The sequence below is a fragment of the Sturnira hondurensis genome, unplaced genomic scaffold (genome assembly GCF_014824575.4).
Source record: "Sturnira hondurensis isolate 20B ecotype Veracruz unplaced genomic scaffold, ASM1482457v3 Scaffold0022566, whole genome shotgun sequence".
Lineage (NCBI taxonomy): Eukaryota > Metazoa > Chordata > Mammalia > Chiroptera > Phyllostomidae > Sturnira > Sturnira hondurensis.
The window spans coordinates 8659945-8672756 of record NW_028095197.1 but is presented as its reverse complement, the minus strand read 5'-3'; the positions used below and the strand labels follow the sequence as shown (position 1 = coordinate 8672756).

At 47.5% G+C, this 12812-nt stretch overlaps 1 protein-coding gene across 1 annotated transcript in view; it reads right to left on the bottom strand.

Annotated features, from left to right (window-relative positions):
* The window catches only part of FRMPD1 (FERM and PDZ domain containing 1), a 122235-nt gene extending 110656 nt beyond the window's left edge, over positions 1 to 11579 (bottom strand). Inside the window, exon 1 of the mRNA XM_037035758.1 lies at positions 11337 to 11579. The gene's annotated coding sequence lies outside the window, so the exon portion shown is untranslated. The remainder of the gene's footprint in view (positions 1 to 11336) is intronic.
* Between the last annotated feature and the right edge of the window lie 1233 nt (positions 11580 to 12812).

Here is a 12812-nt window from a genome sequence, read left to right as displayed (position 1 = left end):
CACTTTAGGCTGGCATTTTGAGAGAAAGGGGGAAGAGGGTATAGCAGAGGCAGCATGTAGGGACCACCTATGGTGTGACTCTGAAATTCTAGATGAGGTCTGATATTTGCTTTAGTAAGGATCTGTTAGAACAGTTAAGATAATTTGTTAAAGGTGTTAAGATGACCCATCAGCAAAGTAACCCACTTCAAGAGATGGCTTAGAATCATGGAATGAATGAGGCTACAGTGTCTACCCAGTACAATAAAGGGGTCAAACTGGATTGAGGTCAATACCTCAGTCTGTTCAAAAGATAATCATGGGTAATTTTACTGAGCACTTACTATGTGCCAGCTTCTTTTCTAATAACTATAGTTAGACTAACATATTTAATCCTCGCAACAACCCTATAAAGTGAGTACTATTGATATCCATATTTTACAAGAGAGGAACCAGGCACAGAGGGGTAAGACTTGCTCCAGGTCACACAACTGGCAGGGGGTGGAGCCTGAATTTGAAGCCAAGCAGCCTGGCTCTAGGACATACTGAGGGCAACACCTTCCCACCTCTCCCCTCCCTCTATCCACATCACTCTGTCCAGCAGGACTGGAGGATGAAAGAGGCCTGAACTGTAGCATCCCCTTCAGAGGCATGAATGTACGAGGGTCAGCATGGCACAGTGGGAAAAGCTTGAGTTTCACATGCAAAGAGATGCACCTTAAAGCCCCATGTCTCTCATGCATTAGTGAGTGACCTTGGGCAAGTTACTTGACCTTGAAGGGTTACAATTTGGGGGGGTATAGGATGGAGACAATACGATCTTCGAGCTTGTTATGAGCAAAATCATGTACCTAGTCCCAAACGGGCACAACGTGGGTCCTCAGCAATGGTCGTTATCATAAAGAAGGGGTGCTCTGTGTGAAGTCTGGGGCAGGGAGACAGAGTAAGAATGTATCCTTGTGTGTCCAGCAGTGCTTAGAGGGAAGTGGTTTGATTCTTGATGTAGGGATGATGAGACTGGGCTTTTCTGCTGCTAATCAATCCCTGGTTCTGATAGTAGCATTCTCAATCAAGGCTTTCACACTAAGCCCCAGCATCTGACTTCTGTGCTTGACCTTGAAGTAGATAAACAATAGTGTTATTGTTTAATAACACGGTGCACAGCAAGATGTACTAGAAAGTGGCCTGGGGGTCCGAGCTCTGTCTCAGTCTCTTATTAACTGTGACCATGAGCAACTTCAGTCCCCGCCCTCTTTACCTCAAGATTTTTCAGGATGATGGGATACAATAGCAGAATTGAACATGTGTTTTGATGGCAAAGCACACAAATGAAATGGAAAGAGTCCTACGTTGAGGTTTTACCTAGTTTGTAAAATTCTGACAATGTTAAATAAGATTGTTTTGAGCCGTGTCGGACTTGGGGTGCTCTAGAATCTCAAGGCTGGGAAGTGTTGTCAGTGAGTGATCTTGAAAGAAATGGAAATAAGGTTGTCCTTTGAGAGTTCAACTAGGACATCGATACACAACCGATTACAGCAGAGATTTGCCAAGTCATCTTAAAGAAAAAGAATGGTTCTCAGCCTAGGAGAACTGGATGAAATCTGGTTGAAAGAAGGAGAGCTGCAGGCAGCAGGGAGCCTGGCTAGCCATGAAAATACAAGGAATGCGGTCAGAGGGGCCGACCTCGGTGCCGCCCATCTCGTGCCATCCGGGCAGAGGGGCTCTGGTGACCTAGGTGATCCTGGTGACAATGTCTTCCTGTTGTAGAGGTCTGAGTCAGATGTCTCTGAACACCCTTTTAATGCTTTCCCCTTGCCCTGTCTCCAAGCGTACCCAGCGATCTGATTTTAGTTCGACTTCCCTTGTAGAGACACTTACAGCAAACAAACACACGAGGCATTGGGCCTGGGCATCCTTTGGCAACTGCACTGCTCGTCGTGATGCAATAAACTGACGCCTCATTACAGTATGACTACTTACACGGCCTGTTTACAGAAATAGAATCCGCATTCGATACTCTTAGCAATCCTAGTTTTCCCTGTAAATGACTAAATTAGCATCCTGGTTATATACAGTAGCCTTGTGAGTTTAGATCTTCCCTGGAGTGCTGACAAGTCAGGTCTCTGAGCCTGGCAGCAAAAGGCTGGAACCTGGACCCTGTACACCACCGTGGTGAGATCCCATTGTGAAGAGAGAGACAGCCAACTGGCCTTCTCCCAGGCTCATCCAGTCTTTGGCAATGGACTCACCATTTCTTTTGGAACACTATAAAAGTAACTGACTCCCCCCCACACCCCCACATTCAGTGTATGGGTCCCCTCTATGGCAACACCTGCCAACAGGAAAATCCATCCCAAGTCTTTACCCTGCCTGTCTCATTGGGATCCCACGCCGCCTCCCCCGGGTTACATCTCGTTACTGCCCCCTCCCCCCAACACACAGTCTGAATTCCAGACTTGACATTGTTGCTCATGCTGTCCATTTCTGGTGAGAATAACCTTTTCCCTCCACTCTCAGCTGCACACGTCAAATCCCAGTCTCATCTTTGACTTGGACGCAGGTCCGGTGCCCTCTGTTCTTTAACCACTTCCATCATGGCTATCGCATCTCTGAGCTCATTTCCTGTCACTCACACCTTCTGTCTTACGTTAGGGTCCTGCTGTAAGAGTGAGGTCTCCAAGATTTCCAGAAATGGAAGTCATCTTTCTACTCAGAGCACTTTTCTCTTGTAGTAAAAAAACTACTCCTGGAAAATCACGTTCATTCAGCCCTTTCATTTATTTATTCAGTCGTTTAGCAAGTATTTACTGAGCCCCCCAATGTGCCAGCCAGTGGGGTATGGTGGTGAACAAGACTGATGGGGCTTCCACCCTCATGCAGCTTCCGGGCCAGTGGCGAAGGCAGAGATGACAAATTACAGCTGTGACAAATGCCAGGAAAGAGAAATACAAGGCGCCGTGAGAATGCAGTTGAGGCTTCCTCCAGGGAGGATGCTTGTAAGTTAAAACCCAAAGGTAAGTCGGAGGTAGCCAGAAGAAAAGGAGGGGCTCGAAAGAACATGAGTCGAATGATCTCACTGGCCAGTGTCACTGAGCTGCGACAGCCTGGTGTCCTCAGTCTCTGATCGACTAGTCTGTCTTCAGACGATTCCAGGAACAAAGTCACAGGTATTTTTCCTCTGACTCCCTGTCTCCTAGCTGCAGGCAGACCACCCCTCTGACACAAGCAGTGGTCAGAGCTGTCAAAGAATAATAGGATTTGTTATACGTAACCTTTCTTAGTTGTAATGACATCCCCACTAGCCGCAGGATTTTATTTGTTTTGTGTCACATTTTCCTAATTTCATTCTCACAGGGTGACATTAACTTTATGCTTTAGTTGTGCTTATTGCCAGCCTCATCTACCACCTGTGAAAAACAAAAACCTTCGTTTTGTTCACTGCTGTGTCCTTGGTGCTATAATGCTTGTCACATAGTAGGTGCTCAATTTATACTTGTTGGATGGATGGATAGATGGATGGATGGATGGATGGATGGATGGATAGATGGGTGGATGGATGGATGGGTGGATGGATGGATGGATGGGTGGATGGATGGGCGGATGGATAGATGGATGGATGGATGGGTAGGTGGATGGATGGATGGGTGGATGGATGGATGGATGGGTGGATGGATGGGTGGATTCCATCTCCCCCTCTATAACAGAAACGCTCTGGGAGCACTGGCCCTCCCAGGTTCACTCTGGGGTTCCTCTAGCACTCGGAACAGTGCCCTGCACATGGTAGGTAATCAATCAATAAATTATTTGAAAGTAACAAGTCATCTAGCTCTGCTTGAACTTTTCCATGGCTAGAAAAAACGCCCTGCTTTTTGTCAGGCAGCTGGTTCTGTACTTGAACCGCTCTAGCCATTGAAGTTCTTTCCACTTTTGGGCTAACATTTGCCTCCCTGCTGGCTCCAGTTCTGCCCTTCAGGCCCATGAAAANATGGGTGGATGGATGGGTGGATGGATGGATGGGTAGGTGGATGGATGGATGGGTAGGTGGATGGATGGATGGGTGGATGGATGGGTGGATTCCATCTCCCCCTCTATAACAGAAATGCTCTGGGAGCACTGGCCCTCCCAGGTTCACGCTGGGGTTCCTCTAGCACTCGGAACAGTGCCCTGCACATGGTAGGTAATCAATCAATAAATTATTTGAAAGTAACAAGTCATCTAGCTCTGCTTGAACTTTTCCATGGCTAGAAAAAACGCCCTGCTTTTTGTCAGGCAGCTGGTTCTGTACTTGAACCGCTCTAGCCATTGAAGTTCTTTCCACTTTTGGGCTAACATTTGCCTCCCTGCTGGCTCCAGTTCTGCCCTTCAGGCCCATGAAAAACAAATCCGCATCTTTTGTTCATGGCAGTTCTTCTTCTTTAAAAAATAAGATTTTATTTATTTATTTTTAGAGAGAGGGGAAAGAGAAAGAGAGGGAGAGAAACATTGATGTGTGAGAGGGACACTGAGGGGTTGCCTCTCTCACACGTCCCACCCAGGGACTGAGCCACAACCCAGGCATATGCCCTGACTGGGAATTGAACCAACAACCTTTCATTTTGCAGGATGAGGCTCATGCAACTGAGCCACACCAGTCAGGGCCATGGCAGCCCTTCTGATGTTGGGGACAGTGACCAGGTTCCCTGCAGTCACTTACAAGCAGGACACCTCTCCAGTATGAACTCAGGTACTTTGAAATACACTCTGAAGTTCTCCTAATATATTCACTACTGTGGAGGGGGACGCATTCCTGATAGGTGTGTGGTGAGCTTTTAACTTCTAGAGAGAGAGCCAGTGTGAGAGCAGGTTCCTGCTCCAGGTCAAAAACCTAGACCGGAACTGACGGTGATGACAATAATTAATGTTTACTTTGCAGTTAATTATGGCTTCCCGGTTGATTCACATAACACCCCTGGGCTATAGGCCATGGTCTCTAGGTCTGTTCATGGCCAGAGGAGGAGGGAAGACAAGGACTTAGGTGTGTTTCACACACAGGCTGGGCTGAGTGGAAGAGAGAACTGCAGTGCCGGGGTCTCATTGACTTGAGAACCCATCTCCGGGCTGAACCACCTACAGTTACCACTGGTCTCTCTCCTTGGCTCGGAGAATCACTCTGGGTCCAATCTCATTAAAATCACATCTGCGCAATGCTGCAAGTTCTGGGACGAGGAGGAAAGGGACAGAGGCATATGGAAGGCAGGCATCGAGGGCTTACTGCGTTCGAGCATTAGGCTGTGTGTATGGAGATATGTCAAAGCTGTTTCCAAACACAGCACCCTCTACATCCAACAGGCCCAAAGCTACACATGAAGCTCTGATGTCATTTGAAAGAGAACTGTTAGCCACAGACTCAAACAGCTTTTTGTTACACGTAGATTTTCTTGTGGTAGGCTTTGCCCTGAATCCCCTGAGAAGTGATACACTTTGGTCACAAAGAGCCCACTAAAATAAGAGCATGTATTTAATTTCATCCATTTCACTGTATTGTAAATGTAGAAGCCATTCTAAGTGATTCCATTCATCAAGTAAAGAACCCTCTTTGAATTATTTTATAATTTGAATTTAAATCCCTTCTCAAAATTGGATTTTCAAGTGGCAGCCTTCCTCCAAGCAGCATTTCTTAAGTTTGGGGGAGATTTTCAGTCCTTCAAGGACCTGGTGACAGCCACGTGGACCCTGCCCAGATGAGGGAACAGATTCACACATGCACAGAGACTGCATAAAATTCAGGGCCTGTGAACTAAAGGTAAAGATCAGAAAAGGAACTGGCCCCTGATGAAGCTTTGTAGCCATTGTAAGGGCTTTGATTTTTCACTCTGAGTCAGTAGGGAAGCCACAGAAAGTTTTGAACTTGCGTTTTAACAGGAGCACTCTGGTTCCTGTGATGAGGGTAGACTTGAAGGCGGGGAGGGCAGAAGGAGTGTCCTGCAGCCCTCGAGGTGAGAGAGGATGGTAGCAGTACAAAGGAGCAAGGGGTGGTCAGATTCTGACACAAGAGGTCTGTCCTGAAAAATCCCAGCCATTGTTAATTCAATGAAAACAATTTGCACAACACCGATGTAACCTGGCAGCCATGGAGAGTGGACTGGAATGTGAATGTGTGAACAATGAAAATGTCACTGTACTAGTCAGTGGGGGCAGTAGACACCGTTGAGCAGGCATGTGCACTGTGTGGCCATCGCATTAAAAAATGACTGAGTGGGTAGAGCAACAAATGTGCGTCAAATTTTGCGTTAAGCTTGCGCATTCCTCCATGGTAACTATTTGGATGATTCAGAAGGCCACAGCTACGGGCAACTAGTGATTGGCAGCTTTATCATGACAACATGCCTGCTCATGCATCATGTCTCGTGCAGAGTGTTTGGTGAAACATCAAATCACCCAGGTGACTCAGTCACCCGGCAGCCTGGATTTGGCACCCTGCCCCTTCTGGGTGTTCCCCAAACTACAATCATCTTTTAGTTTTAGGGAAGAAATTTCAGACCATCAATGAGATGCAGGAAAATACAACAAGGCAGCTGATGGCGATTGGGAGAACTGGGTGAGGTGCCAAGCTGCCTACTTTGAAGGGAATTGAGGTGTCCTTGTCCTGTGTACAATGTTTCTTGTATCTTGTATCTTCTTCAATAACCGTCTCTATTTTCCACATTCATGGCTGGATGCCTTCTGGACAGACTCTGAAGTTTGAAGGTGCACTGATAGAATGTGCTGACCGGATTGAATGTGGGATGTGAGGGAAAGAGGTGAGTCAATCTGACTCCAGGGGTTTTGGCCTGAGCAGCCTGGAGGCTGGAGTTGTCATTACCTGGGATGAGGGAGACCGAAGGGAGGCGAGTTCACTGGGTGCAGGAGAATGAGAAGGGAAATATTAGGAGCCAAGTTTGGGACATTCTAAGCTTGAGATACCTATTAAACACCCAATGAGAGATGCTGAGTAGACAGTTGAATGCCTGGTCAGGAATTCTGGAGACAGTTTGGGCTTTAATGAGGTTTATCTGTGAATTTGAAATAATAATATAATAATGTTTACGTAATAATACTTATTGGGGGGATTCAACAAGACAATGCATGTAAAGCTCTCAGTGCAGAACTTAGCACAAAATATGCCCTCCATACATTTTAAGTATTATTTTTATTAAACTTAAATGCTGTCAGTCAGTGTTCCTATTACTACGAAGCTATGAGCGTGGTTGCTTTTAAGATCGATGAGTCATTTCTGCTGTCAGTCCCCGGGGCATGATTTGTAAACGCAGACAAAGTCTTGAGCAATACCAGTGCCTTCAGAGCTGGTCCCTGGCCCTGAGAGTTTACCATTTTGAAGGCTTTTGCACAAGTTCAACAGTCTCCATAGGCAGGTCACGTCATGTTTCTGAAATCATCGGTATGTTATTTCATTGACCCAGAATTTATTTCAAGTTTCAGAGAGGGTTTGACAAGGAGAACGAGGCAGTTTATCAGAAGAAACTGAAGACCAGCGAGCACGCTGCAGGGAAGACCTTCCCAGACCATTCTGTTGCCGGTGTGACACGGGAGGTGTGCGTGGAAGGAAGCAGGAGAACCGACGGCCCTCCACTTGGGCAGCTCCAGGCGCCGTGGCCGACCACAGGCCTACCTGGCTCCTTTTGCAACTGATTCACAAAAGCCATGATCCATGTCTCTCTGACACAGCAAGCTTCTCAGAGTAAACTTCCATGAAGAAGCACACTCTTGCTCTCTGTAGTTAATTTATTCAGTGATTTTTAGCTGTTTTATGTTGGGACACTGGAAACAAAGAGCTGGTGTGGTTATAATGCAGCCTACTAGAGCTTTGAAGCAATGAGTTTCCAACATCAAAACCCAAACAGTATTTGAGGTTTCTCATTTCTTTTACATCTCTTTGGATTTGGACTATAAATCCTTGACCCTGTAATTCCCTTCACCATCTATGACAGGTCCGATGCTCAATAATTGCCTATTAATAATCCTCCTCATCCCCATCTGCACCCAAAGGGACGAGGCGATGAATCAGTTCGAACAGTCCAAAATGCATCTGTGACAGGTTGTTAGGGTCCCACACAGTCCCAGACCTTGTTTGAGAAGCATGGCGACAGAAGCGCAGCCACACAGACACCCGCAGAGGCACCAGCAACAGGGGAGAGGGGAGAGGACACAAAAGAAAAGCCCTGTCCCTCTCATCCTTTTTGTTCCTCCCCTTTGTGAGTGAGGTCACATAACTGAGCTGATTGCTGCTGAAGCGCAGGGCGATACCCAATTAAACTTCATCAAACACCCGTTTCTTTCCTTCTCCTGGATTCTTTTGCAAGTTCCTGATAACTGCTACCTTCCCGGTGACTATGCTGCAAGCGGATCTCCAATGGCCGCTCTACGTGAGAAAATAACTCTTCTCCTTCCCTTCCCCAGGAGCCAGGAGGGGATCCCTCCAGGACTAACAACTCGGGGTCCCCTAGTCTGGCAGGACATGGAAGGGGCTGAGCCCCCCCACCATACATCTGTGGTTCTCACCAGCCCCCCACCCCAGCCTCTCCTGGCTGTGTGCCCCAAAACTCTCGGTGGATACAAGCTGAAAGACCCAAGAATTGACAGCTCTAAACGGAGCCAGCCAAGTGGACCTGTGACAAGAACTCAACAGATTTCTACCCTGTGTCTGTTTTTCTACTTTAAAAGAGATCTTTTTTGTTTTCTATTAATTTTGAAAGTAAATTTTAGTCTTCTATTTTTCTAGCCAAGCTAAGGGGAGAAAGGAAAGCATTTTTGTCCATAACCAGACACAGGCGCAACAGGAGAAAGCTATCCAGTCCGTGGTGTTTACATCCCAACATCCCTTTGGCCTTAAAATCCATAACTCAGGCCCGCCAGCAAAACGCAGGTGTGTTTTGTCCATTGGTAGCATGACGGTAATGTGTGTCATCCAGACCAGGATGCCTTGTGGAGAGGAACAAGGCGATGTAAGCGCTGACATGAGCACACTGTGCGTAAACGGGGACGGCACAGACAGATTAGACATCACCATCACACCCAACGAGTCCCTGGCCTACTGCAGTGTCCTTGTCACTCAAGAGACCTGACCTCAAAGAAGCTTTCATGGCTAACAGAGAGAATAAATGCCCTCTTCTCTCTGCAGGGATAAACAGGTCCTAGTGTTCCATGAATGTAAGAACAGTTATCTTTCATTCCTTCTCCTTTCTCTTCTCCAGCATTCTCTCCAGCTATATTCACTGCAGGGTCTTTTTGAAAGTTCTGTCTTCTCAGCCTTGCCATCATCTTAGCCCCCACCTCACTGATCCAGAGAGTTCATCCAGGGGTCTGAAAGTTATCCAACCTGTCTCCTGAATCCACTTAGTGGGCGTGGAGCTGAATATTTAAAACTCCACCAAGACGGACGAAACGGTTTATAATTAACCTTGTCTGCCTTTACAACAAAAGGACGGGAGTCCTAAGGCAATTTCCAGGGTTCTATCAGATAGGCGGCTCTTCCCACTACTCCCAGGGGGCTCCTTCGGGGCAAGGAATGTGCACAGTGCAACCCTATATCGGCAATGGCCAGCACCCAACACAGGGCTGAGCTCTCAGTGTGTGCTAAAGAGTGAGCAGGCTGCTTCCTCACACCCCTCAGCTCTGCACTCCTGAGTTCCTGAGGTCTTCCTCCCCCTTTCTGTACAGTGAGGGGAAATCCTCCCCGCGATCCCACGTCGGCTCCCTGGACTGGGCTTCGGCTGCCAAGCCCCAGAGACTCCCTAGCATCTCACGGCTGAAGGACTGTACTGAGCCAAACAGAGCCTCCCACACACTCCAGGTACCAGCACTGGGCACAGGCCGAGTCTGTTTGTTTCTGTTCAGTTCTGGGACACTCAGCAAAGCCCATTATCTTCCCAGCCCCGGGCTGGATGCTGGAGATAGAGAACAAGAGTCACATGCAGCCCTGAAAGGCTGTGTATGCACCAGGGCCTGGGCGGTTAACAGCAATGACTCTGCAGCCCAATTGCCTGGGCTTGTATCCTGGCTCTGCAACTTGGGTGAATCTTTAACATCTCTGTACCTGAGTTTTCCATTTACAAAATATTCCCATTTAGGAAATGAGAGCATGCCTTCGAGAGCTGGTGTGAGAATCATTAATATGATTCTGGTTGCGATGATTATTATTTAGAACCCTGCTCGGCACAGAGGAAACACTCCATAAATCCAACTATTACTATTTTTGTGCTTTGGCTTCTCTTCCTGAGGGCCTGAAGCTTGGCCCATTTCTCTTAACTCTCTCTGCATCTGGCTGGTTCCCTCATCTCTCAGGGGCCTGGGTGGGTAGCTCTTCTTTTCTCCCGGCCCACCTCCACGCTAATGGCCAAAAGTGACACTTCTCCGCACTAACATTTGGCTGGTGTTTTGTTCACGAGGATTCAAACCCAATACCTTCGAGAGGTGAAGCCATCACCTTCCTTCTCTGAACCCAAGTGAATTATCAGGTAAGTATTTTTCTAAGAAGGTGAGGAAACTCTTGGTCAAAATACAGGGAAAGGACCAGATATGAAAGGAGTCGTCCTGAGCCAGAAGCCCAATTCCTAAGCACACCTCGCGCCCGCACCCTTCCCATTCTTTCAGGGACAAAGGCAGGAGTTCCCACACACCTTTCAGAAATTCTGGCATGAGTAAGCACTGAGCAAAAGGAATGTTCCCAGGCTTTAAAAAATCATAATGTTATTTTCTTCTCTACTCACCCTAAATTCTCTAACTAGTAGCAGTTAGTTTTAATGTATTTATTCAATTAGGCACAAACATCATTTTCTTCATGCTTCCCAGGTTGTCCTTCATATAATCATCACAGCCACTGCTGCCCACTCAAGACAGGTGAACTCCCATGTCCACTGGACTTTCCTCCACTTGGCTAGAGCAATTCTGAATTTGCATGACTTGATAGTTCATAGCCTCAAACTCCAGATAACTCACCCAATTAACAGTTCCATTTGAAATCCCTGTCTTGCTGGCGTTCCTTCCACAGCCAAGAGTACCAGGGGGTACTCTTTACATCGTTTCCGGTGCTCAAATTTTGGATAATTTCAGTGCAAAGAAAACGTCAAAATCTTTGCCAAAGGTGGTCCCTTTGTTAGGTAAAAGTGACCACTGCTCTGCCACCGCACTGACCCCAACTCCAATCCCTGGAAACGCTTCTTCTGACAGACCTGAACTTGGTGAGCTACTGGGCCCCCACGGGCCCTGTCCCCCAGGGTGACTCAAACAAGCCTCCGTCCCAGCTTGGCTCCTTTCTGCTCTCGGCTGCTGCTGACCTGGAACTGGTGGCCAGCTGCCACATTTTTCGCACACACACTCACCTTCTTCCTCCTGCTGGTGTTCACAGTCTTCATTCACACTGATCACAGAATCCCAGAGTGTCGATCCTAGACGGGATTTGAGAGACCAGCCAATCCACGCCCTCATTTTACACATATGGACACTGGACCTTACTCAGAGGAAGACACTTGTCCAAGGTCACATGGTTCTTTCATGAAAGGGCTGGGATGAGAACGGCTGACCCGGGGACTCATGGCCCCACGGCATCACTCTTCTTCCAACCGGTTCGCGTGCTCCGTCCTGGCTGGCTTCTGTGCTCTCCCACGCGGCCACACCCTCCTGGGACGGGCTGGCAGCCTGGGAGGCTCACCGGGTGAACTAACCCAGCTCTTTACCTGCAGGGGAAGGAGTCATGTGACTCTCCTGAAAACACACACGGCGTGTAGGGACACATGCGACATTCAGGTGTATCCATCATTTCATGTCCACCAAATCCATCCTGCTGTGAAGCAAGCAGAGGCTACCAGTCACCCACGATGCCTGAGACTTTGAAGTTCTTTTCCTCCAGGCCTGTAATGTCATATCACTCAACAGCAAAAGCGCCGGTGCTATCGCCCAAAATCAACTTATCTAACGACAAACATTTACTTAGGAGATGCTCGTTCAACAGTTCCCATTTGCTAGGCACTGTGCAAAAATACATAAGAAATTATTCTATCGTTTTCCAGTGGAAGAGACGGGCACCTGGGCAAAGGCAAGACACCGTGCGAAGTGCTTTGACATTCACACTGTAGGAAGCACAGGTCAGTCTTGTAGATACACAGAAGCAGCAGCTGAGCAGGCACAGAAGAGTTAGTGGAGACTCTTTTTTTGATTACCTTATTGTTTTGGAATAGTTTAAGCAAAGTTGCAAAAATAGTGCAGGGAGTTCCCCTGGGTCCCTCACCCCGGGTCCCCACAGTGTTGACATCTTGTATCACTGTGGCGTGCTTGTGACGACAAAAGGCCCGACAGTGGCATATCCCTTTTAACTAAACTAGTTAAAGGAGGAGGTGAAAGCCAAGGTGATTTCCGAATAACAGTAGGGGTTAGCCTGACAAAGAGGTAGGAAAGAGAATTTTAATCAGAAAAAGATAGCCAAGCACATGCAAAGGCCCAGGGCTGAGGGTTTGGTGAGTTGGCAAACAGCCAGCTGCAGTGTGCGGGGATGGAGGTGGGAGTGTGGGAGGGGAAGGAGAAGGTAGAGGAAGAATGAACAGGAGGCACCAGACAGGGGAAGCGGAGGGGAACGGGCTGAGGTTAGTGAGGAAAATAGGAACCAGATCAATAAAACACCTTCTCAACAGGCATTTGTACTTTTTCCTGGGGGCAACAGGAAATAAATTAACGCATTTTCATTTCTTAATCTACAGACTAACATTATAAAAACTATATTGAGGACGTTCACTTGGACCACAGGGTAGAAAATTCACTAGCAGTGATAAGACAAAAGAAAAAAGACCAGGGTTGGCTGGCCT